This window comes from Pteronotus mesoamericanus, unplaced genomic scaffold (genome assembly GCF_021234165.1).
Source record: "Pteronotus mesoamericanus isolate MK-2021 breed Mesoamerican mustached bat unplaced genomic scaffold, CSHL_Meso_final contig_94, whole genome shotgun sequence".
NCBI classification, from domain to species: domain Eukaryota; kingdom Metazoa; phylum Chordata; class Mammalia; order Chiroptera; family Mormoopidae; genus Pteronotus; species Pteronotus mesoamericanus.
The window spans coordinates 43,596,419-43,623,649 of NW_026555285.1; the positions used below are offsets into that span (position 1 = coordinate 43,596,419).

A 27,231-nucleotide genomic window follows, 5' to 3' on the forward strand; every position below is an offset into this window, starting at 1 on the left:
CTTCCTCTGCATACAGTTTCTGTGTTGAGTTTCCTACTTCTCCCTTCCTCTTTCCATTTTGTGAAGTGTGTACATCTGGTCATTCAGCTCATTCATTTAGTTAACAAATGGTCCTGGAAGCCTCTTACGTGCCAGGCTCTGTGGTTGGGACCTGTGATGCCAAGATGATCAAGTCGTGACACCTGCGTTCAAGAAGTTGCTCTGTGAAGACAAAGGAAGACATGAAGAGTCCATGAGAATAGATTAGCGAAGCCTCCAGGCTTGGAGAGGAGGACTTGTCAGGCAAAAGGGGGGAAACGGGACCTGTAGGGAGATGGAAGGAAAATGTAAACATTGAAATATTACAGAGGTAGGGAGAGAGAGGAGACCAGTAGTGGGAAGGCCAGCTTGAAGGGACAAAGTGCACAGTCAGTGACCCTTCAGCTCACACCCAAGAGTCTGAATCTCATTCCAGAAGGACCTAGGGTGTCTCTAAAAGGTTTAAACAGCGACTGAAAGCCTCCGTCTTGTGGGTGAAGGAGGCAAGAGTCCAAAGGCAAGAGCACACGTTAGACTTGTCTCATAGTCCCATTCCTGGGTCTGAAGCCCCGGACGAGAGAAGCACCAGCCAAGACAGAGTGAAAGGGCCTGTGACAATGTCAGAGACACATCAGAACAGCACTCAGTGGCCCGTTGTACAGGTGGTCTATTCAAGATGGACACATCTCGCAAAACTCCCAAGGTTTTGATTCCACCACACAGGTACGTAGTGCTGTCATTCCTTAAGATGAGTCATGGCAAGGGGAACGTGGTCTTAAAGAAAAGCAATACAATTTGAGGTATAAGTCTGAGGTGACTGTGGAAAAGCTCCCTCTCAATGGAAGGCACATACGGAGAGGTAGAAGCAAGAATTGTGATAACCCCCCAAAAACCTGAGCATCGGCTCTTCCTCTAGCAGTCAATGAAGCTTCCTTATATTGATCACCCTTGGTGTTGATGATGCACAATGCACAGAAATGGTTTTGAAGCAACCCGTCTTAAAGATACATTTATTTTTTTCAACAAATAGTTAGCGAGCCCCACTCTGTATGAGAGGGGTTACAAGTTTTATAATGTAACTGACAAGGTTGGATGGGTGCACACAAGTGCTGGTTATACAGCACTGGACCATGCACATTTCTTTGCTTGCTTCATTAAACTCCTTTGCATTTGAAAACAAAACAAAACAAGTCAGGCCTTGACATCTGGGAACATCTGAGGCTGAGGGCCATACCCGGAGGCAGCTTTCGGGGTGAGCTGGCCGAGACACCTGCGCGCGCGCCCCTCTTGGGTGCTTGGTTCCCAGGATTTCTAAGACTGTGAAGATGATCTTGAAGATCAAGGCCTCAAGCAGCTTTCAGAAAAGGAATTGCTCAAAATGAATCACTATTTAAAAAATCTCTTTCTCTGAGAGCAGTAGTACTTGGTGAAAAATTGAATGCTTCTCTCTGAATTGAACACATCATGATCTAGATGGAAACCTCAGGCTGAAAGAAAATAAAACATGACACTTTCTCTGTGATCACAAGATGGCCTTTTCCGACACTTGAAGTGTGCGGTTTCCAAAGAAGGAATTTCTGTTGAGACAGGTTCCTTTTTCTGAAATAGAAAAGATATGTTTATGTAAGACATGTCACAAGATATGCCAGTTTTGCTCTTAGATTGTGGGTTTATGTAAAATAGAAATCCTGCATAACCGTCTCTTACGAAGGAAAACAATAAACACATATACAAGGAGTGCAGATGTTGTCCGTTGAAAAAAGTCAGTAATTTGTTTATCAGACAAATGCCTGTGGCTCTTAGTTCAACTTTAATATTTGAGATGAAGTGTAAAAATATAGGAAATATTACTAATAAAAATTCTCTGATATTTAACGGTTTGTGTTGGTTTAACTTTTGCTTTGCTTGTTTGTTTACTTTTTTCAATTTATTGCATTAGTTGCCTGGTAGTGTGTTCATGAAATGTACCCAGATAAGTTAGTTCCACTTCTAGTGTTCCTCCCACCATTTCATTGGGGAAGACATACAAATAGTAGGCTTTGGAAGGAGAGAGGCTGTGTCTTATTATTATTCTGTTACATGTTGCTACAGTGAAGATATGAAATTGGAAGTGCCAGATAAGGAGTGGAAAAAAGTCTGATATTTTGACATGGTGACCTGATTGTGAACTGAGGGCAGAATCCTGAATCACTGGAGTGAGAGACTATGTATGTAGGCGTGTGTATATACATGTATGTACCTATATATGTATACATATACACACACACACGCAGGCATGGGCAAAAGTAGGTTTACAGTTGTGAGTAGATGAAACAGTTTATTTTTATCATTTATTTATTAATTATTGTATTATTTATTTGAAATATTTTACATGTTATCTTTTTATATTCTTACTTATGACTTATCTCTTTTAGGTAATGATGGCCGGTACTTTAACGTACTTTTGCCCACCCCTGTGCATGTGTGTGTGTGTGTGTGTGTGTGTGTATACATATACGTATATGTATATATTTTAACTGTGCAGGTAGTAAAACTGTTTCAGTAATGTACTTTCCTTCTATAATCCCACCTAGACACATTTCAAAAAATAATGGTAGAACCAAAAAACATATGGGAGGACTCCATGAAGCAGAAGGAAATAGTAAATACACAACGCGGAGGAGCGGTCCCCTGGTGAGAGGAAGGAGATGGTACAACTGGGGAGGAGCACTATGGGGGGTCACAGACAGTGGCGAGCGTTCTGTATCTTCAGCTTGAAGGTTGCTGTAATTTATTGGCTTATGTGCCTTTATTACATATAACATATATAATCCATAATACTCTATATTACATAGCAAATATCAATAACATTATATGTCAATATAACTCCGTGTAAAGGAATATGTAATATTCATGCATATAAAATATTTTTAAGTAATTAAGAGAATATATGGGAAGGGATGATGATAAAAACTGAGGCCAAGGAGACACAAATAAATACCAACATCCATCTATTACAATGAGGCTGGTTTCCAAGGCATAGTTACCATTGCAAGCCATTTTTAAAAAGCAAATATAATAATGTCCTTCAGTTACTTTTTTCCAGGAAGAAGTTAAACTTTCCATTTCTTCGCAAAATGCTTAGAGCCCCTAACAATTAACTTCTGGTTTATCTAATATTTGCACATCTAATGTCATCTCAATGAATACAAAGGAGAGGTAAAAGTTAGGTCATATTATTATTACCTGTTTCTGTTAGTCCTACCCTAGCTTTTTGGACCAGTAAACCAGCTTTTTGTGAGTATATGGTTAAATAAGAAGTTGGCTTAGTTAATTTGTGTCTTGAGGTACAAGTAAAACTTCACAATATCAAATCTCCATATTTCTAAAAAAAAAAAGCATTTTGATGTTCTGAAAATTGCCTTTAGTCGGCGATAAGTTAGGGAATCTATTTACATTATTTTGTAGAAATGTTTCTAGTTACAAAGATCAAAAGTCAAAATTTATAAGATTTGTTCATTTTCTTTCCTCTGTAAAAGTCTTAAAATTGTCTTTTCCCAGGAAAAAGAAAACACACACATGCACATGCACTGGCCATTTCTCAGTATAGTAGCTTTCCTTTTCTTACCCCAAATCTGGGCATAGGATCTGACAACTGAACTTACTACCCAAAACCCAGACAATCTAAGATGTATGAGAGCATATAACACCTCACATTGTTCACTCTTAAAATTGGTTTGAGCTTAGCGTGTAGCAAAGGGGCCTTTGCATTGATGTGCCTGCTAAAAATCCTGAAACCTACTGTTCTGGGCCTCTGGACCAGTCCCAGTTACAAATTGGAGATAACATTCTGTTAAACTGTTTTGTAAAAACAAGCAGGGCACCTGTGCACTGCTACTCAAATGGCCAACATGTGCGTGAGGTCACCGCAGATGACAGTTTAGCTTTATATGTTCAGAAAATCAATTATTTTTAAATTCATCTTTAGAGTAAGGTAGGGGAATATGCATTCCTTGTTCCTGAACATTCCTACCTGCTACCCAAGACGTCTCCTTTCTCATGTTGCGGAGTCTTAGAAAGACACATTAAGAATTAGAAGGCGCTAAATGATTAGAGACTTGAGCAGAGAGAGTTAGGTTGGTTTGTAGACAGTTTTGTAGAACTATAGCATTGATTAGCTTTGCTCCCTTATCGAAATGAAATTCTCTCTATTTTCAGTGATGATGTATTTTTTCTATGCATCCCTCCTTTCTTGCCATATTTACTCACCACTTAATTATGCGTAGGTTAAACTGTTTAGTATTAGAATTTGTCCTCTGTTGGGTTTTAAAATCAATGTGTTTATTTCAGGAGAAACACCTTAGACTTTCAATAAAATTTTAAGATCCATTTTGTCAAGCACATGATTGCTCATATTCTCTTGGTTGGGTCATTCACTGAGTTACTTTTTGATCTCGTAAGTGAGAATATGTTCATAATTACTCCACAAGGTGCAGCATAAATAATAATCATTTGCAGCCTGATTGGTTTGCAGCTGTGTACTTTTTTAACGTACAGCACAATAAATCACTGTATCTGCCAAATCTCAGTAACTCAGAAACAAGGAAGGATTTCCTTTTTCTTCTTAAGTTCCATGTGCATTGTGAGTCAGCTAGGGACGCTGCATGTGTCCTCACTCTGAACCCAAGGTGACATAGAAGCTCCTATCTGGAACTTAACCAGTCACTCTGGCAGAGGGAAAACCATGTTCTGTCTGGTCTTGAAGGGCAGTTAATTGCTCTGTCCTGGAGGTGAAAGAATGTTACAACCGACTAGCCAGGACAATACTAACCGCAGAGGAACAGGAATTGCAATCCTACCATGTGATCAGCATTGAAGATAACTGGAAAGTTCTGGCAAACAACACTGATGACCGTACTAATCGTTGGTATAAAGTTGCCATCAACCCTGCTGTTGGCATCTCTATCTGGAAGGAGTAAAAACCTCATGTTGTGAAGTGGTGTCAAACAATGTCGATGACTACCACAATCAAGTTTTAGATTCCCATTTTTCATAATTATTCTTTTCCATACCCGTATGACTTAAAAACTTAAACCAATCATTCCATTAGTATCTCTGAGCATTGCTCTCAAGTTCCCATTAACTTCTATGGACCTCAATTTTCTTCAGCAGGAAACTAAAGATTCAAACTAAATGTTCTCTTCTAAACTGTAAAGTTTTATGATTGGAGTGTAGATTTATTAAGTTGTGACTTTCATAGTATTTGATTATGTAGTTATTTATAATGTGCTGTTAGCTCATTTTTTTAACATCCTGTAGTTTACTTAGCATGTAGAGTTCACAACATTAAATTGAGAGTAAGGAATCTCACTATTATCCTCAATCTCAAAATGAGTGGAAATTATAATGAGTGAACTATAAGCTGTGCTGGGCAATGGCTTCTTACTCTCAGATCTATTACCCTTCTTTGTTCTCCTCTCCTCTCTGTAGTAGGGAACTACATCTCCCAGGGTTCCTTATCTTTTAGCGACTGGGTCGTTTCAACCAATCAAAGGTACTCTTGGGTCCAGAGAAAAAGGAAGTGGAGGTATGGCATCCCCAGTACCAGCAACAAGTGCACTTTCACTCTCTGTGGTCCCTCCCCTCCCCAGAGATTCTGGCTTCTATTATTGGATAATATCTTTTCTTCCCATTGTCCCTAAACGAGAGTGAGTGGCCTCCTTCCTTAATTTCTGGATCATTGTTCTGTCTCCAGTTGGTTTCTCAGCACCTCTGTTGCCTGTATAACTAATTCCCTGTATTAAATGCTCTCTGAAAACCTGTATTAAATGTCTGAAAACCACTCTGCATCAAGAGTAGTTAGGCATCTAGTGTTTTCCTGGTTTCTTTTAGATCCTGACTAATTAAGCATCACAAAACCAAATGGACAGGTCCTGATCATTTCCTTTCAAGACTATGTTGATTTGAAGAAAAGCCAAATAGACACTTTTCTCCTTAACATGAAGGAGATCAGTAAGATAAATGGAAAGTATAGGGGACCTGAGAGGCAAAAATTAAAATATTAGGCCCCCTCCTTTCTCTCTTTCTAGTGGTATGATTCCAAGCAAAGTAGTTTACTTCCTGTTTTTTTTATTTCTAAAATGAGAGTTTTGTACTACCACTATGCAACAACATGAATGAATCTCAAACATTATGCTCAATGACAGAAACAAGAGACAAAAAGTACATATAGTCAAGTTTCATGTTTATGAAGCTGAAGCTAAAGCTTCATAAAGCTAATCTATGAAATTAGAACTCAGAATAATGGTTGGTAGGGGAGAGAGAGAGAATAAAAACGAGGAAATTTTTCAGGGTGATGACAATACTCTCCACGTTGATCCAGGTGTTGTTTACGTGGGTATATATATTTATTAAAAGTCCCCAAATAGTAACTTAACACTTGTACATTGTTACTGCATGAAATTAGACCTTAGTATAAAAAAGGGAAAGGAGGCACCAAGATAGACAATTAATTAAGTAGTTCGTTAAACAAACAAGGGACTTGCATTATGTGTCTGCAAGATCTCTTTTAGCTCTGAAATTTGTTCCTTTTCTACTGAAGAATTTGGATGAAAAAAAAAACAAGAAAAATGAGGGAGAGATAAAGAATGAAAACAGGCTTTAAAATTTAAAGTCATTCTACAAACACATACTTTAATACTTTTTAGAAGGTTCTTAAGAGAGCAGGCTAAGGAAACCACCTGCTTAGATTTTAATTCCAGCTACATGAGTGATTAGCTCTGGAAACTTGGGCAAATACATCAAGTCCCTATTCCTGAGTTGTAATATGTATAGTACAGAGTTAATGCTAATATCTAACCAGGTGGGTCATTATGAGGATCAGAGGAAAGAATGTGTATGTGTATAGCTTTTGATGTAGTGCTAGACTCATAATAAATGCCTAGAAAGGGACGATGAAGATAATGAATCTTTCCAAAAATGTCTACATACTTATTGGCAAATAGATCATTTGAATTCATCACCTTTGATAACACCTATGATAATATGCATACCGTTTTTCAGATTCCTTTTTTTTTTAACATATCATATGGCTTTTTCCATGTTAACATATAAAGGTCTGTTTAGTGCAGAAATCATACCCATTTCATAAATGGACCATTGATTAACATTTCAGATATGCTACTGTCTTTATTATAAATAACACTGGAAAGAACATTCTTATATCCAATATATGAAGGATATAAAGTTTGTCTGGCTTTGTTTTTTAAGCAGAAAGAACATCTAACCATTTTACTGCATTAACTTTTTTATTTCAATATGAACCCTGTCCACTAGGCCTCCTAGCTTTTTTATTTTATCTTAGATTCCTGAGTCGGTCAGGCAGTTGATGGAATACAAAGGAAAGGGTGTTATCTTTTATACCCTTGGTTTTCTACAGTGAAGCAATAGGAAATAAATCATAATTCTGAAAGAAATGTATAAGAGCAAGTAGGTGTACCACACTTACCACATAGCACAGTCTCAGAACAGGACATAGCTTTAGTGTGCTTATCAAACGTAAAAAGTTAACCTAAAGAGGTATTCTGAGTGGAGAAAAGATCCTAAAGGCTGTACGAAAGAGAGGAGATTGGGACTGAGGCTTCCAAGATATATTTTTGAAATTAGAGCAGAAAACCTCTTTGAAAACTCTATTCAGTTGCAATAAATATGAAGGCAAGGAACATCAAGCCAGCTCATCCTAAAGAATACAGGGCCCTGTGGCCTTTTATTTTTTCCTTCAGAGAAAAAGACCATGAAGTCACCCTGCTTTATTAAGAAACCTAGTGGGAGTAGAGCAAAGTTTTAATAAGCTTACAGCTACTCTGACCATTGAGTAGTAAATACTAGGCATTACTTCATAGGAATGAGTAAGTATAACACCTTCACAGGCTGTTTCTATAACATATGGACTGTTAAGTGCTTGAGAAATAATTTGTTTGTTTTTGCAGCTCATAGTTTAGCGTAATGAAGCACTATTGAGTTGAATAACTAGACAAGAAACTCCTTAGTTATGGGGAATTATATTCTGAATTAATGAATTGCAAATTGTAAGCCAATACAACTCTCATAAATATTATGAGGAAAGAAGTAGCAGTACTACCTACACAAATTTTCAAGGCAAAATTATTCTGTGACGAGAAAAAGATTTAAAGCGTAATTAAGGTTCCTAAAATATAAGTACTTAAGAAGAAACCTACCATATGTTTAAAATTACCCGAGACTGCATTTATGATCTGTGATAAGTATATATTTTCTGGAATGCAGAAAACCTCTTTAAAGGTTTTCTGTTTTATTTTTATGGCATTATTGTGCAATTCACCTCTAGCGATTCATAATGGGCTTTAAAAATTCAAAATAAAAATAAAGGTTTTTATTCTGTGCCTGTGATAGCTATTTCACTTTACATGGAAAACACTAACTCATTGGTAAAAATACAAATAACTTAAAATGACAGATTTAATAAGCTGTATTCTGGGAACATTTTGTTAACACAGCTCCAGGATTCAAGCACTGGGATTTCTTCAAGTTTGAATGTTAATTAATTTAGTAAATGATCATCTTCTAAGTGGTGTTCAATTCCATGTGCATGAGATCATTAAGAAAAATCTGTAACTTATAATGGATTAATTTTTAAAAATTCATTTAAGAGGGGGAAGAAAAACCCAGACACAATACACTAAATGGGAAGAGGATGGAATCTGGAGTCAAAGCCTTGGAATCCAAGCTGGCTACATCTCAAAAGAATCCTATAACCCTGGGCACGTCATGAGCATCTATGATTCTGCCTCTTTGTCTCTTCAAGGTGCAGAAAATAAAATACAACTTGCCTTCTTCGAAAGGTCAAGCGAAGTATGAAAATAGGCATGCAGATGAGAATGTTTTAAGAATCGTTCATTGGATTAACAAAAGTGTTACACGCAAAAAGAAAAGCAAAGATTTCATAGTCTAATAATTTAGGGAATCTTAGATTAACATGAGGGCCAGACACAAAGAGAGAGGGGTGGCGGGAGAGAGATTCTCGGAGACTTCAGTAAAGAGGGAATAGATTCTGCCTGGAACCCCCGTTGGCCTTGCAGCCCTCCCTGCCCCCTTTGTAAATGAAACACCCGGAGACCTCCCCTGGGGAAAGGTAATTGCAGACACAAGGGAGCCCTGCTGGTTTTGCAGTTGGGGTGCTCAATGGGCAGTATAGGAGGCTCCGCCGGGCAAAACTGCTACAAAATTAATGGGACTCGTCACTTCATAAGGGCAACTCAGGCTGAGTGTCCTTCATTGCTTGCTCTAAGGTCATTTGGCGTAGGGTCAGAGTAGTCCGAATTCCCTGGAACTATTTTCTCATAGGTGCAGGGTAAGCACCCAAGGGACAAAGGAATGACATGTCCTCATCCAAGTCTGCTTCTTCTTTTTAAACACGCGTAAGTTTTTTAAATTCTCGATATTAAGATTCTCAACGTCCCTAAGTGCTGTCGTCTTAACCAAGACACTGGGGAGCTCATGGAAGAAGCTCCCTGAAGTGGTTATTTTTACTACCTAGAGCTCATTTTCTTTATTTGTAAAATAACAAAGATAAAGAGACCCCAAGACTTATTCCACGTACCACACCCTCTCCCCTACCCGCTACCCCAAATCCCTCAGGGCACTAAACATTGCTCCCAGCTCCCTCATCTAGGTTAGCCAGTAAAATCGACAGTGTTGTTTCCAGAAGACTCATAAGAAAGGGACAGCATTTATTTTGTACAAAGACCATATTTAGACTTTCTCCTCAGTATCGATTAATTTTTTAGATAAGACCATTGTCACTACGTCAGATGTTGATATAGAATGAAATGTAGTACCTGCCAAACACCTGATCAAAACCCAGCCCTCGAATGTGTTTTCTACCGACTATTTCAAAGAGTTAGTTGTAGAATTCAATAAACACTGTAGACAGAACAAATTGGAAGATAACTGCGAATAGAATTTCAAAGATTCAGCTATGTTTTGAGTATTTTATCAGGTTTTGACGTCCCTGTAATAGACATTGGAAAATGTACTATTAAGTTGAAAGCATGCTTCACTTCAGAAACATTATTCCTATGAAATGTTGACTCTCATTCTGGGACTTGAGCTTGCTTGGTCATTTGTTTGGAAGGTATTGAGTACCTCCTGTGAATCAGGCCCTGAACTACAAGAGAAGAGGGACACAAATTAGAAAATGACTCCATGACTCTGTCGTGATTTCCATGTTAGTAAAGTAGCAGGTATACACTCAGCATACAAATACGAACCAGTCACCACCCCCAAATCTAAGTGCTATAAAAAACACATGATCCTAAATAAAATTGTAACTTTTTAAGTTATACTAGGAAATAGCATAGTATAAAAAGCACTGCCAAAATATCATGACTTAAAAAAACGAAAAGCTAAATTAAAAACCCAGGATCAGGAATGTAGTCAGTTCCACAAGCTATATTGGTAAAAAGTGTTTCCTCTATTTTAATTTTAATATCAGTATTAATTCCTAGGTCTCACCTATGAGTGGCATGCCAGCTTGAACCTAAGACCTCTGTTTCCCTTTATAAACCAAAATTAAAACAGAGAACCGAAGGTTAATAAGAGCTCTTATAAATTCAAATTTCCAGGAATGATTTCACAATAAAGGGCTTCACTTTTTTTTCCACGGGGTCAGTGGGGGCCCTCCCATGATTATAATTTGGAGGGGAAGAGGATGGGAAAGTAAATTTAGTGTGCCTAAAAAGAACACAAACGACAATTTTTTTTTCCCCTCTCTGCTGAATGTTAAATGCATTAAAAGAACAAGGAGCATTTCAGGGATTACTGATAAGAGTCCCTCTTGTCAAGGACAGGAGGCCAGATTGAAGCTGTAAATGGAGCCGTTGTGTGCATTACAGAACACACAGAGATATTCATCCTCAAAACTGATCTGCCTCCCGCCAAAGATAGGTAGACATAATGAATACACAAAGCAACCTTTTCTTTTCTTTTTTCAGGAAGCCACACACACACACACACACACACACACACACACACACACACACACACCCCCAAGTTATTAGGACATTAATCATCAGCTGAAAACAGCATTCCAGAAAGAAATAGCAAAATCAACATAAATATGTGTACCATAAATATGCTTGCAAAGTTCAACATGCATAACAAGACACTTAAAAAGCTAATATTTCTCAAGCTAACCTTTTGAATTCTTTTTTGTTTTTCATTTTCACAAAAGCAGTGACAAATTAGAAGTGGTTGAATTCCATTTCTTACCTATGAATGCTGAATTACTAACTTTAGTTAAAAGCTGTAAACAGTAGATAGTCCGTCAAAGATTGGGCATTTTGACCCCTTCATCCCAAAGATAGGGAACTGAGGCTGGGAAAACCTAGCTAATGGGAGTGCCAGAAGAGAATGCAGATCCTTAGCCGCAAGGTCAGATTATTTCCTTTACACTGTGCTATCCTGTGTGCTCTCTACTCCACTAGACCCTAAGAAGTGCCACATTCACATAGTTTGGCAACTGTCTTAAAATTTAGGTCTCCTGGCAGAGTGTGTCTTGTTCATGCTGAATGCCTCAGTTTTGCCTGTGTGGATATTTTATTTATTCTTTAGAACCTTTATGCTCATGAACATGCCTATTAGTTTTACAAAGTACCGCATTACTCATAAGTGAGTTGTCCTCCTAATATAGCACATAACTTATTGTTGCATTTTGCTGAACCATTTATAATAAAATTATGGTAAGTGTTAAATAATCCTTAGAGAAAAAACATATTCATCATTTTTAGCAAAGGCATAAGTGTTACATTTTCTTCTAAGGTATGTGGAGAGAATTTATATTCAGAATATCACGCTATTTCTTTGAGAGGACTTCTGGGTTTTTACTTGGGGCTGTCCCTTCTGTCTAAGCTCTTCACCAGGATTCTTAGAAAAGTCTGAGCCACTTAGAGTCTGATTTGCACAGTCTAAAGAAAAAAAAGCATTTGCTCCCATACTGTGCGCCCATGTTTTTGGCCCAAACATTTGGGAAAAAAGTCTTTTGTTTTAATTTTTCCATTCAATTATTCGTTTATTTATATTTAGATACTTGTTTTTTATATTATGAATGATATTATTTTGCATATGGATATTGCTATTGCTTCTAGAGTTATGCTTTTAACACCTAAACATAAATAAAAGAATTAAAAACGTTTATGTAGATATGGAATTAGTACCACCCATGTATAATGTGCACTCTTATTTTTCCCTCAAAAATTTGGGCAAAAAGTGTACGTTATACGCATCAAAATACAGTATTTAATTTGTTCTTCAGGTTAGCAATTAAAGTTCAGCGTCAAAGCCTGAGATCACATCTTCCCCTTGTCACCCACCCCTAACTCCTAACAGAAACGTTGGCGCAAACACGTGACCTTCAAAGCAGAACCTGCCTCCCATAACACCCAACAGCATTATCCTCAGAAATAGGAAACATGGAACTGCAGACCTTGGCACTCTTTAGATTTGTTGAACTAGTGCATATCTAGCTGAAACCGAAGGTGCCCTCAACATGGGACACCCACAAAATTTCTTCTCTTTTTTCTTGGGATTCACAAATGCAAACTTTCCTTGTGGGGCTTCCAGGAGCCATATTGACAGATTAGCCTTATCTAATGAAAGCTGATATGCAAAAAAAAAAAAAAAGTTAGGCACACTGAATTCATTATATCTGAGATTTGACTTACACCTCAGATGATAAAATACGTGAATTGGAAAGAGTCTCTGAAGACAGTCTAGTTTCTTTAAATAATTGTCCAGGGCCTTTCAGCTAAAGTGACTTTCCCCATGTAGTTTGCTTTTGTTATCTTAATTTTTCAGTGTCTTAATTTTGTCCTTTCTTCATGTCTTACCTTCAGATGAATTTGGTGATCATTTTTGGAGAACAAAATATGCAGAGAACAGTGCTAGGGCTCACGGAGGAATGGAAAGTTGAAAAGTGGGTCCACCTACCCTCCCTCTAATGTTAGAGAAAAAACCACCTGGCTAATTCATCCTCCATTGCACCAATAACTCTGGTCCCAACACAGATTCCTGTCATTTATTTTTGTTATAATCTAAAGGTATCCAATCAAATGCTGAGTTAGCAAGAATAGGTAGAGTTGGGTAAAGAATACCTTGCTTGCAGAATAGCAGGAAACCAGAAAGCTGATTTCCAAGACAGGTGCTGACCACGAAGGCACCTTTGGCCTAAGATGCTTCAGAAGCTCCAGGAGGCAACCTGGGACCTCCAGGAAGAGCTGATTTCTGAATCGAATCCTGAAAAATTATGTTAATCCAAGAACTTCAGAAGCTACACAGTTTCCAGCCAGAAGAACAGCCCCTCTAAACCTGCAGTTGTTCCTACTCTTTTGAAGGTCATGGCAAAATCAAATTTCAAAAATTATTTCTCTGTTATAAAAAAAGAGATTCCATTCAGGTTTATATTTCTATCATCCTTTTATCAAATTTTCTTCGAATTTTCATCGTTTATCATACCTTATGTTATATAACTCTGAGGAATTAAGAAAATAAAGGACAGGATCAGAAGCAAGTGCAGTAAAACTCTTGATGAGGACCAACTGAATAATATTTACATAGTACAAGGCATGGTGCTACAGTGACTGATAGTTCCTCTGTGTCTATTAGCCTGTTACTCAACTACAATTCACATTTAGTTTTAATATCAATTATTAAGGGTGAATTCTGTCACAATACTATAAAGTCATTTCTGTTTGGCACTGAGCACCCGGAAAGACAAAGCTGCTCATGGAATGTTTAAAATATGTTTAAGATTGGAACCAAGAGTAAATTGTTATTAAAAATAACAATTGTTATTAAGATAACAAATAAAAATGGTAATTATGAAGCTACTATTTATCTCCCATTAACTATGGGCTGAGGCTGTTCTAAGCATTCACAAAAATTGCCTTATTTAATCCTCACAAAAACAGCTAGGAACTGCCATGCCTCCATGGACAAATGAGCAAACTGAACTTCCAAGAATCAGGGGGCAGAAGTGGGATTAAAATTTAGATCTAAAGCCACTGCATTCAATAATTTTGTTCAGAATGTGGCTCCTCTAAGCAGAGGGCTGGCTTCCAGGCCATCGGAAATCCCCAGAGATACAGGAAGTACCAGGGGACTCCAGCTTGGCAGAGTGGATCTGAGGTGGCCAGGAGCAACTCTCGATTCTGCTTTAATAGGTCACATCGTTTTCATATCTGCCATGGCACCTGTGGACGCTGTGAAGGGAAAAGATGAGTAGCAAACCCACTGACATATTTTTAAAGTGATGTAAACAAATAGCATTAAGCATATCTAATTAGTATTTGAAAAATTAAAGCAGAGATAATGTCAGCATATCAAAGTGTTGCTGCTTTGAATGGCCCAAACTGAAAATGTTAGAGTTTGGAGTAAAGAAATTTTTATTGGTCGAGAAGGTGGCAACCAAGAATCTGAGAGACCTAATGCTGCCTCGAATCCATCCTGCTGGCTGGGCAGGTGAAGGGCTGGGGAAGCAGACGTGTTGGAGTGTGAGGGGGTGAGTTTTAATTGGAGGACCTTGGAACTTGACCAGAAAGAGGAATCGACACCGGATCCTCCGAACAACAGAGCCTTGGCTTTCAGCATTCCCGTGTTCAGGTTCTGGTTCTTTCCTGGTCCTTTGATTCTAAGGGGGTGGGGACTGGGAGTGAGATGTTGGTTCCAGGGGCAGCTGGAGGCCAAAGTCTTCTCCTCTGCACATGCTTCCCATGCAAGACCTGTGTTCCTGGTCTTCTGTCCCTAAAAATCAACTCAGCACGTTGTTAAACAGGATAGGAACATGTTCAGCTGGCCTTGAAGTTACAATAAGTTAAAATAGAATACATATAAATATAAATATATATAAACATATTTATCTCAAACATGCTGAACTAGGAAAGAATCAGGTTTTTTCAACAATAACCTATTCACTATCATTCAATGGCCATGAAAGAGTATGCACTTAATACCAAAAGGAGAGATACTAAAATCATCTGGTGAATGAAGGAAAAAAGCCAAACATTCTCTTCCTAGTATGTTGCTCATTTTGGTATAGGTTATAAGTTGCAGTTGGAGAATTCTCATTAAAAACTCTATTCTTCACCCCTCTCCTTTGTTGGTGTTACACTGTGAAGAAAGCTTATATTCTTTTTTGAAATAAAATTCTATGTGCTCTGACAGCCTCCCTGAAATCTCATCAAATATCCTATCAACTATACTACCTTTCCAAGTTAAATATTCTAGAAAGTGCTGTAATTGTTGCAGAGGGGTTCCTTTAGAGTCACCCCTGATAGGATTTAGAATCTGTCCCTGTACCATGTGAAGATACATTGGAAAAAATATACACCAACATTTGACTTTTGAGGATTTTAAAAGAACCCATAGAACCTATGACTTTTTCTCTTTGGCCTAATAACAAGGTTCAAGGGAAAATCCCAAAGTTCAGAGTAAGGTCTTAAAGTGATATATCAAAATAGGTGGCATGATTTGTGGGCCATTTTATCTTAGTAGGGCAAATGGATGGCTTATCAGCATATACATGCACACATTTTATTTTAATGGTGAAATCAGATAGCTTTTCAGCATACACATGTACACATCTTTTTCTCACTATAAAAATAGTATATGCTTTAATGAACATTTTGGAAAATATAGAAAAAGACAAATAAGAGAAATTTTTCTATAATCTCACAGTATACTTAAAGACACTGTTAATACTTCAGGATTTTTTGTTTTTTAAAAATAAGTAATTCTGCTTTAGTAACTTACTCAATTTATATTTAAAAAGGGAAGAGGACTTTTTTGTTGTTGTTAAATATAGCTGAAAGGATTAAGAAATAAAACAGTAAAACAGACATTTAAACCAGGTATTGCCTTGCTCTTTTTAAACTTGACTTCATGTATTTCTATCATATGTTTATTATGCCATGCTATACCACATTATATTAAGATGGTATTCTATTACATGGATTTCTGTGACTAGACCTCAAATAATGACTGAGCAATACTATATAAATTGCTTGGTTGCTAAGGACCACATCACATTCCTCACTGTATTTTTTTAATCACCTCCACAGAATATATAATAGGGACTCAACATATTCTCATTGAATTAAACTGTCTTTTCCACAGCATCACCAGACAGCAAATATAATCCTTATTACACTTTTGATCAGAGCAGCACATTTCAATTAATGAGCAAAAAAATGTTCCCCTCTAACAGCTCTGTCAGTAGCAAAAATCCAAAATTATTACACAGAAGGAATGAGCATTAGACTTCTGTATTTTGCAATGAAAAGGTACATACCTTTGAAATAATTTCTTTTTGTACATGATGTAATAAAGGAAAGAATGAGCTACCATGTAAAATCTAGATCACAGCTCTGTGGGGGGTGCAGCTTGCTCAGCTGCTGCCTCCTCTTCTCCCTCTTCTCCCCATTCTGATCACACCCTCGTCTGGCCTTGCCAAGGTCAATGAGCGCCAGCAAACCTTAAATGAACATGACTGAGCTTTAGATAGTCACCGTATGTGTCTGAAGGCTTGTTTCAGATACTCACAAAAGCTTTTATTCCTGACTGCTTTTTTTGGTTGGTGTTCCTTATATTCTTCTAGAAGACTTTCTAATGTTCTAATACCATTTGCATGGGTGTTCTTCCTGTGTTCTTTTTGCTTATGCATCAAAGAAATATTTTTGGTATCAGCTGATAACTTCTAAATTAAAAAGAAATGTCAACACGACAACATACAATCAACTAGAATTTCCAGTTTGTTCAAAATGTGTTTGTTTCTTTTCTTTCTTTATAGTGCTTTGTAGGGAGTTTAACCATATTACTTTTTACAGGACTTTTTATTACCAGCGAAGAGAGAAATGGTTTTATCCTAGGAGAATCTATTATGGCTTTTATTTCGGTTTTAATTCAGCATAACTAAGGTTTTGACAAGCAGCCTTGCTGAATAGGCAGTGTTATCTTTGAAAAACATATGATTTGGCCAGGCTAGATTTTCAATACAATTATTAAACCTCAGGTTAAGCTTTTGTCACTCTTTAAAATTATGACATGCATCTCGGGCATCTTCCCAGATACCCGGATTATTAACTTTTACTTCTGAGGTCAGAAAATGCAGAGGAGCGCCACCTGAGTGCGCCCCATTGCAGCCCTAGAGAACGCATGCCACCCTGAGGCTCTCAGTCAGGGCGTGGCTGACGGTCACAGCTGGTTTCCACATGGCATGAGTTTAGAGCTACATATTTTGTTTCAACTGAAGCAAAGTTGTTAAAAGTTTAATTTTGTCCCGATCGGGAAAAAGAATGAATTTCCTGGAGGACATACGATTGCGTTATCATTAAAAATGTATCCACATTCTCTTCTACGTGGAGCCATTTGCCTTGTTTACAAATACACAAGAAAAAGGCACTGAGAATCACCCAGCGGAAGGAAGGAAACAGCTCTGTTTTCCCAACAAACCAGCAGCTGTAACCAGGCAGGTGAAATCTGTAACGTCATGGTTGAAATGGAAGCCCTATAGTTTTAATTACAGAGAGAGAACACTAGTTTTGTCCGCGCTCTATAACCTCGGAGCATGTGCAGTCTCAGTGCTCTCCCCTGAGTGGTCCATCCACGCAGCTCAGCCTCTGCTCTTTGCCTCTTAGGTTGTTTTAACACTCACACAGAAACACACCAGAAACGGAGCGCCCTTGCACCACTTGCTAAGGCAAATAGTCCCAAGCTCGTCTGTTCAGTTCCTAGTTCTTTCGGGGGAAACGATCATTCTGCGGGGAGAAGTGGGGAGAGAGAGTAATACATTAATATTACTAAAAGATACACTTTCAATCTACAAAGAATATTCTGAAACACCTGCTCCCAGCATGCAACCCAGAATAAATGGATTGTTCTTTTATTCTTAAATCTATTTAGTTTAGTATAATTTGAAGTGATCTTTGAGCATATGAGAATAATACCTAACTGATGTTAATACTCTCACTGCATGGGGGAAAAAACCTGAAAAACTTTAATAGTTCTCAAAATAGGGAGCAGGGTATAAGAATTAGAATACCTACTTTTTAAGAAACAATTTACATATTTAAATTTATATTATATGAAACCCCTAGGAACAAGCCAAGGCAAAATGAGAGAACAGGAAGGTTTGTGTGACTAAAGTTAGCAGCAGCTTTGGAGGTTCTGTAGTTCATGAGAAAAGCATAGTTTGAAATATTGACTAGAGAGAAAGTTCCCTGGAGTTCCTAGATATTGTTGTTTTTTTTTGTTTGTTTGTTTACCACCTAGAATAATGCCTTGTACCCAGTAAACACTCGACAAATATTTATTAAATGACACATACATGGACAGATGGCTAAAATACATTAGAACTGCAGCATGTCCACTTACCTAACATTCTCTCTATATAAAGCATCCTCTACATAGTAGATATTCGTTGTTTAGTTACTATCACTGTTTATTTATAGTCATGTAAAGTTTTGAAATTTTTGAAGCTTGTCAGTGTGGAGTCAGATTACATCCTTAGGTAAACAGTCCAATGATGAAGCACCCACATCTTATTTTAGAGTGAACAGGAATCTAAGTAGTCATATAGCCCAGCTACTTCAATTTATTTGCTTGAGAATTAAGGACCAGAGGGAGTAATTGATTTCCCTAAGGTCCCTTTCATATGGTTGCATGAAATGGGCATGCTTTGTATATGTGAGAAGTTATAGCCTGTTGATTCTGCACTAGGTAATTTATTAACTCAGCAAACTCTTATGGTTTGTTTCTACAACTCCATGTATATTCTTAAGTATGGGACGATCTAAAGATGGTCAGGCCCTGTTCTCTAGGAGATGATAATTGAAGGTGGCACATTTATAAGAAGTAATATGTCATTCTAAAGGAGGGAACATGTGCTAGGGTTGATGTAGAAACAAAAGCCTGAATGAAGCAATTAACCCAATCTGGAGGTTTGGCGAGAGAAAGTAAGTATTAAGCAGAAACTTGACAGCTGACAGAAGGATCACATGGACTCTTCAATGTATACAGTTAAATAAGTCTGAGAAGCCAAGATTTTAGTTATAGCCAGAGTAGATGATTATAAAAGAATCAGAGGAAATCATGTAAATGAGCAACTAGCCAATACCACTCATTTAAACTACATTCGCATGGGCAAGAATGCATAGTTCGGCTAGTTCTGCTCCTTGCGAGCTCACAGAATAACTCACAATCATGTCACAGATTGTCCTCGTCAGTTTTGTGAGCTCCTGGAAGGCAGAGCCTGCACATGATCTTCTTCAGTGTCCCAAACACTCAGCAGAGTGCCTGACACATTGTAGACACACAATAACTGTGTTCTTAAACTGACTTCCACCCACCAACCAGTATATTAAAAACAGAAAATAAAAGATAAAAACAAGCTCCGTGATTTCCTTTAGACGCAGTTGTAATTTACTCTCTGGGACAGCGTCATCAACCAACCATTTATCTCCAGTCCTTGAGAAGATAATTTTCCTTCAACAATTATTATTAATACCTTTTACCAACTTGAGACCATAGCAAAATTGAACTTATGAAACATGCCTGTCTTTTTTCATCCTTGGAGTAATTATACCTTTCAAAATGTTAGCAGCAGAGAAACTGTGCCAGGCATTAGTGACAAGTTAGGCTGTCGGACCTCTGTTCAGCAACCTGGGTACTTGAATTCAGCTTGAAAGAATTCAGAGCCAAGGAACTCAGACTATAAGGGGCAGTTTATTTAGAAAGTCGCAGAGGTAGAAGAAGTGAGCCATAGAAGAAATGGGCTCAAGAAATAAGTTACAAGAGCAAAGAAAGGGTCCTTGGAGCTTAGGGAAGAGAGAGGGGAGGGGAAGGAAGAGTGGGAAGAGGGAAAGAGGGAGAGGGTGAGCGTGCAAAAAAATAAGAGCGCATGCGCACATGCCTTGGGAAAAGAAGGGGTTGGGGAACGGTGGCAGGGATGCGGGGAGGTGGGGGCACGCAGGCTCCATAACGAGAGCCTTGCTGGGTCCTCCATCCTGACGGCTTCCATCTGAGGTCTCAGGGCAGGATCTCAATAGACTATTCATCAGCCTTCCCGGTTGTCTCCTTAGGGTCTTCCCTGATTGGTTGGTGCCAGGACAGGGGGTCATTAGTCACTGCCTTTGGTCCTGATGTCAGCCATGGCGTCACTCAATCTGATGGTGTCACTTCTCTGGAGCTGAAGCCTAGATGTCTCCTTCCAGGGGTTAATGCTTAAAGGAGAGGTCCAGCACGCGCTTGTAGCTTGGCCCCTTGCTAGGCCCCCAGAGGCCTCTGACCCGGTGGGCCTCTGCCCCAGCCCATGGTTCCTGTGCTATTCATGACTGTCCAACTGCCTACAACAAAAACACTATCTTTTGGGGTTTCCAGATGACAGCGTTTTTCAAACCTTAGGTTGCAAAACCAGAAACATTTTATCAATAACGTGCAAGATAGAGACATGTCCCAGGTTACTCAAGCAGAGTCATAAATCAACTCCTCGACGGTATGTCTCCCAAGATTAAAAAAGAGAGGTCGTATAACATTTTGTGGATGGAAAGCCCCATACAAGTTGTCATACATTAAAAATGATATAAAAATGCAATTGCATAGAAATATAGTAGTTATATTACCCAGCAGATCAAAAACCATTTGATAATTTGGGTACTAAATGAACGTTGATAATTATTTTAACATTACAATTTGGCAAAAAACATTCACGTTTTCATTTGCCAAATGAAGAAATAGGTTGTATATAATTCCACTATTTATATAGAAAAACAATAAAATATTGCAAATGAGTAATAACGTTTTTCATTTGTCCTTGAAGCCTTCGTCAACCATTTATTTCATTCCTGTTAAAGGCAAGTTATTACTTTAGATTTCCTAAAATCAGCGTAGGCTGTGAAAATGCATATTGATAAGTTTGGGTGCTACTAAACTTAAAATACAAAATGGTCAGATGACCCTGACTAACATCAACTAGAAAATTGAAGTGATATTAAAGACAATTTACAAGTAAAAAATAATTGTTCTACTACCTTATTCTTAAATCTTTCACTATTCCTGCTTGGTTTTGGCTCCTCCAGCTCAATTCTCCTCATTTTCCTAATTCTTTTCACATAAAAAGATGTTACCCCTCGTGTGCTACCACTTCACTTAGACTCAAGCACAAGTATTCCCAGCACTTTACTTAATGATTTCAGCTCCCCAGCATCGTTGAAGGACATTTGGCTCCGTGGCGTGGGTCAAACCCCAAGGCCACCACTCACTAGCTGAGTGAGCCTGGGCGAGGGACCTCAGTGCTGAAGCCTCAGTTTCACCATAAATGAAGTGAGCGTTGGTGGGTCATCCTGAGGGTTAAGGGTGACGAAGCGCACCGGGCTTGCTAAACTACCACTGAAGCAAAGCCTTTAATGTTATCACAGTTAGGCAACGATGCCTGTGCCCTGTGGGTTGGCGCAAACGGTGCGGCTCGCTTGCATAGCACTGGACTGAGGTGCCAAGTACGCCTCCCTGAGCCCCAGCTCTGCGACTCTGGACAAGTCGTTTATGTCAGGACCACAGCTGTCTCCACAGTAAACTGAGAGGCGTACGTGATGCAGCCTCAAAGCTCCCTTCCAGTTCCAAAATTCTCTGCTCTGAGTTCATCGCATGCTCTACACTGTTACTCATAACATTCGGGTTAATCACTGGCATTATAGCCGTTTATCCTTAAAATATCGTAAGCTATAAACCAAAATAAATAAACAAACAAAGAAAAGTGGGCCCATGAAAGCTGGTCATGTGGTTAGAGCCAGAGAGGATCCAATTTGATACAAAGTCATTTTACTCAAGTGCCGTGTGCAGAGATTCTGCTGAGTAGGGTATTTGAATGGAGCACCTTGAGACCAATGTCACAGAAAATATTTCTGCAGATAATTAATGGTGTGTGAATGCGTATTCCAGCTACTCTGCTGGGGCTCAGTGATCTCTCAGAGCGGATTAGTGGTCCTTATCCAGGTGCCTGGCCATCCCCACACATACCTTTCTCAATGATCATTATCCTGAAATAAATCCAAATTAAATTTTATGAACCAGGCTTGAAAGTATGTGCCTTCAGTATTGAACCTTCTAATAGCAGTTATTTTTATTGAAGTATTCAAGCAATTGGAGGGAGTCATCTTGGAAACGCTGCCTTCATATTTCAAAGATGGTTAGGAAGCCGTCAGCACATATTACTATGGACTAGAGATATTTGCTTATAAAATGATTTTTTTACCAGGTAAAACCCATTACAGGAAACATCTCGTTTACAAGGGTGTCCTGGGGATAGCAAATAGAAAGGAACATGCTACATTGAATTAGAGAAATAAAATAAGCTGATTCAGCTAACAGAGGAAATATGAGACATTATTTTGCAAGTCAAAGACAACTACAATTTAATGGGACTGACAGATTTTTACTGGGGGATGTGAACACTGGGTAAAAATACTCACTCCAAACTATAGGGACCACTGAGCGTCATTTCAGCACTGTGGTGTAGGCACCTATATTCAATGATTCTTCAAAAGCTCTCTTCTTGGCCTCACCCACACGGAGAGAAAACGAAGCAGAAGCCCTGAGTGTGTTTGACACAGTGGGAAGGACAGAGGAGAGATTAAGAGAACAGGCATTGAGTGAGAGAGTTCTGGGTTCACCCCCTGGAAATGTGGACTTTGGGTAGAGGTTTAACTTCCTAGGGTCTCAATGACCCCATCTGTAAAATAGAAACAATAATAAAGCTGGGGTTAGCGCAGAGTCAGAGGTGATGACATGTAAGAGAAACTTAGCAGGGTGCCTAACTGAGGAATTACTGGGTAGGTGGAAATAGCGCTATTAATACCACTATTCAGCCTCCGCTTATAGCTTATCGGTCCTAGGACAGTGAATCAACAAAATACACTCTTTTTTCCTGGTCAAGTTTATACACACCTGATCGCTCACAATCGACTGCCATTTTTGATGGGAGCAGAGATGGTATCTTAATCTCTTTGCCATCTTTGTGTGTCCCCCACTGCATAAGCGTAGAACTCAAAACACGTGGATCATGAACGAAAGAGGAAAAACGAATGAAAAAAGAGAGTCTGAAAGTCCCCTAAGAGGACCCAACGGAGACAGTGTCTATGAAGCAGGCATCTGAGAATGCCGGGAGGCCTGGCCTGCTTGTCCCAGGAAAGGCTGCAAGAGCGGTCATTGCTGGCAGTAGGGAAAGTTACACTAATGGCAAAAAAGACAAAATGTGGGTTCAAGGCAGCCCCTCAGTAGACTGCGTGCACATGTGCTCTCATTGTGCTATTGGATGGAGAGGGACCTGGTTAGACAGCATGAGGCCCTGTGGCTCGGAAACCTGGAAGAGCATCAAATATCCATTCAGAACAACTCCGGGTGAGGATCCGAATACCACTAACAAGCTCACACCTTGCACTTGTGACATTCCTGCCAAGGAGACCAAGCATGTGTCAAGTCCTAATTTCTGTTCATAATTTTAGAGACAAATACTTGACTGGAAGCCAAAAAGCTCTTAGCATCTTTGATGCACCAGAGAAGAAATAACCAGAAAGGTTAGCACGTCACAGTTGGCAGATCGGCAGAGGTTGCTCGTTCCCTCCCAGGTTGCTTTGTATGTGGACTGGGGCATGTGCCTTCTCCTCTGGGGATTCCCTGTGGGGAGTTTCCATCTAGGCTAAAATCTCTGAGACTGGAGATCATTCTAAATGTCACATCACCCAGCATGCCCCCTGCACCCAATATTTACTCAAAATAGAAAGGATAGTAGTTAGGGTAACACACAGCATAGGGAGTTCAGAGTCCCAGGTACTTGACCATAACCCCCTCCCCAATGGCTTCCCAACAGTTTCCTCCTCATCTCAGAGAACAGGGCCGCCAGCCTCCAGGTAGCTCAGCACTGAAGCGGGGCGCAGCATCCAGGTGCGTTCCTTCCTCGTTCCACAACCCTGCCGATCACCTCCAGTCCATCATGTTCTCTCAGCAGCTCTGGAACCGGTCCACTTCATGCCATAGTCCGTCTGCCTCTTCTACTCCACCGTCATTTCTTTTTTTTATTATTGTATTTTTTCCATGCCCATTTATTATACCGTCTTCCACCTCCACTCACCTCCTCCCCCGGCAATCACCACCCTGCTGTCCGTGGCCATGAGTCCTTTTTATTCTTTGCTCAGGGTTTCCACTTCCTCACCTCCACTCCCGAAAGCTTGCTCTGCATCTATGAGTCTGTCTCTATGTTCCTTGTTAGTTAGTTTGTTCATTAGATTCGACATATGAGTGAAATCATATGGTCCTTGCCTTTCTCTGGGTGGCTTATCGCACTCAGCTTAATGCTCTCCAGGGCCACCATCCTTTCTTGCCTGCATCGCTGCCGCGGCCTCCTCACCGCCGTCCCTCCCCTCCCTAGCCCACGTGGATTCACAGCCCGCACAGTCATTTGCTCCTTCCACTCTGACCACCTCACTCTTGTGAGTTCTCCGTGACATCTCAATTCTTCGGTATGTCTTACCAGCTCCCTCTTTTCTGGCTCCTGCTCCCCTTTCCAAGTTCATGTTTCAGCTCAACCTACCCACCTGCTCCTCAGACCTATTGAGATATGCGTAGTTCTTTCAAATACAACATCCTTTTCCCACAGGAAGCCTTTTATCCTCTCTTCCTAGAACGCTTGCCCACCTCTGATCTCAGATCTCGCTCTCGCTCCATCTTTGTCACCCTTCCACTAGGAAGCATTTTTCGACACCCCTAATTCCAAGGCTGGCTTTGCTGACGCCTTCAGTACCACAGCCTTTGGGTACCACTACCGATCAGGGATTTCTTTCTTTTTTATTTTCCTTAGACAAAGAAATGTCTCAGTTGAAACCCAAAGAACAAGTAAGATCCAGTGAAGAAGACAGACAGGGATGAGGAGATACACGCAAAAAACTGTTTGCTGAAGGAAGGAAGGAAGGAAAACAATTTTGACAAGAATTACCTATAAAACTTGTCATTGGGACCCATGCGTTGTTAGTCACTGCTCATTTTAGGTAAAATACCCAGATATAAATTCTTCCCCTACTTTATTGCCTATTCAGGAAGTTCTCAGCATTTTAAGATATATTATCATATCTCATTTTATAGTATAAAGAAACCAGAACTGCCCCGCCTTACAGATGGAGCCACTACAGGCAAGAGGTGAAATAGAGGCCAGGCTGAAATCAGAGCTTACTCGACGGTCTAATGCCGACCCTTTTACACCTAGAAAGTCTTTGTGAAAATGAACTGGATCGGCAAATGAGGACACTTAAGGGGGGTGGGCAACAGAAGTAGCTAAAAGAATTGGACAAGCCATTCTCGGTGAAAACCGTATTTTTATAATAACTGAAAAAGACCTGTTTTAAACTGAACAATAGAGAAAGTGTTCAGACCTTTGATATCTGCTCCCCTTGACACCCCCTTGGAAAGCTATCCTATTATGTTTTCTTCGTCTTGTGGCTTCTCTCATACCTGAGTGGGATGCTACAGAAGCTGATAGTTGAAGGGCCCTGGTGAACCAGAATGTTTTTGCTACACAGTAAATATAAATGGTTGTTTGAGCTCAACAGTGATTTCTTTTGGCATTTAAAAAGCCAACACGAAAGAGAGGCGCCAGTAAACCTGCAAGTCACGGAGACTGCGGATTACGAGCTTGAGTCAGGAGCCCTACAATGGCAAAGAGGCATCTTTTTTTTTTTTCAAAGTGTTCATTCTTTTCTTTTTGGGGGGAGGGATTTTATATTGTTGTTCAAGTACAGTTGTCCCCCGTTTCCCCCCATTACTCTCCCCTGCCCCACCCACACCCCCTATCCCACATTCGATCCTCACCCCCCAGCTTTATCGCAGCCAGTGTGGCACACATGGACAGACAGACCAGAGCTCCTCTGTAACATTTCCAGAGCCTTCCTTTTAAAGGGCACCCACTTGCTCTGACCTGTGTGGCTCAGAGGGTTGGACATCGTTCCGCAAAGTGAAAGGTCACTGGTTCGATTCCCAGTAAGGGCACATGCCTGGGTGGCAGCCAGGTCCGCCCCCGCTCCGGCCCAGCCCGGGCTGAGACATGTGCAAGAGGCAGCCGATCAATGTTTCTCTCCCTCTCTCCCTCTCTTTCTCCCTCCCTTCCCCTCTCTTTAAAAACAAGTAAATAAAATATTTAATCCAAGTCGAAAAACAATGGCGGCAGAGTTACATAACAGCATGTGCGTAATGGTTATGCACACGAAGAAGAAAACCTCTGTTATCCCCAGTGCAGGGCAAGTGACATAAAGTCCAGTGGAAATAAAAATATTATAAGATGAATTGTATGACAATTCATTTGCAATAGACATCCCTCTGTCCCTCTTTCTGTCTTTTGATTCTTTATCCTTTTATTGACCCCCCTTTTGTCTTCATTCAGTGGAGGAGGATGGGCACTGAACAGAAGGGTCTACAGGGGCTTGTTTTGAGTTCAGAGCTTGGGGTGACCCCGGGCTCGCAGTGTGCCAGGTGCCCCTAATCACGCAGGCGTTGGCGCTCTGTGGCAGGCCCCGGGCTGGCAGGGCTGGTCCGTTTCAGGAACGCTTCGCCCGGGCTGGCCCCTCCCCCAGGGCCTGAAGCAGAATTACAATGTCAGTTAAGTTTATCCCCTTCCGGGCCCCCTTGTCCTTACCCAGGGATCGATTAGCGTTAGTTGGGTGCCTTCAATCCCGGACTTAACTACGGAAGACTGGAAAGCAGTTTGGGTTTGAGCCCAGATCGGTCAATTATTACGCGAGCGATCCTGGGCCATTTACTCAAACTTGCCGCTTCTCACCCTCTCAACTTATAAATAGAAAGTCATGCATTCAGTCATCAGTTTTAAAGGCTTAGTGCATGACAGATGTGGTGCTAGAGCTGGACTTTTAATGATTTAAAAAAATGACTACTTTAATCGTAAATAAATAAGGTAACGGTAAATACATAAAATAGGAAGAGCATTACCAAGGTGAAGTTAGAGGAGAAGAAAGATATAAAGCATCAAATACATTGCTTGCTTCACGGTTGACACTTAAGACATATTGCTGCATCCTCAGGCCTGTTTTTTTCCCAAATTATACTATTCCCCTATGGAAATTAAAGCTCTCATCCCTTCAACGCTACAAT

The 27,231-nt window shown here is 39.8% G+C and overlaps 1 protein-coding gene across 1 annotated transcript in view; it reads left to right on the forward strand.

The window, feature by feature from the left end:
* Positions 1 to 27,231, forward strand: part of GPC6 (glypican 6) — a 987,303-nt gene that overhangs the window by 750,594 nt on the left and 209,478 nt on the right. The window lies entirely within an intron of this gene.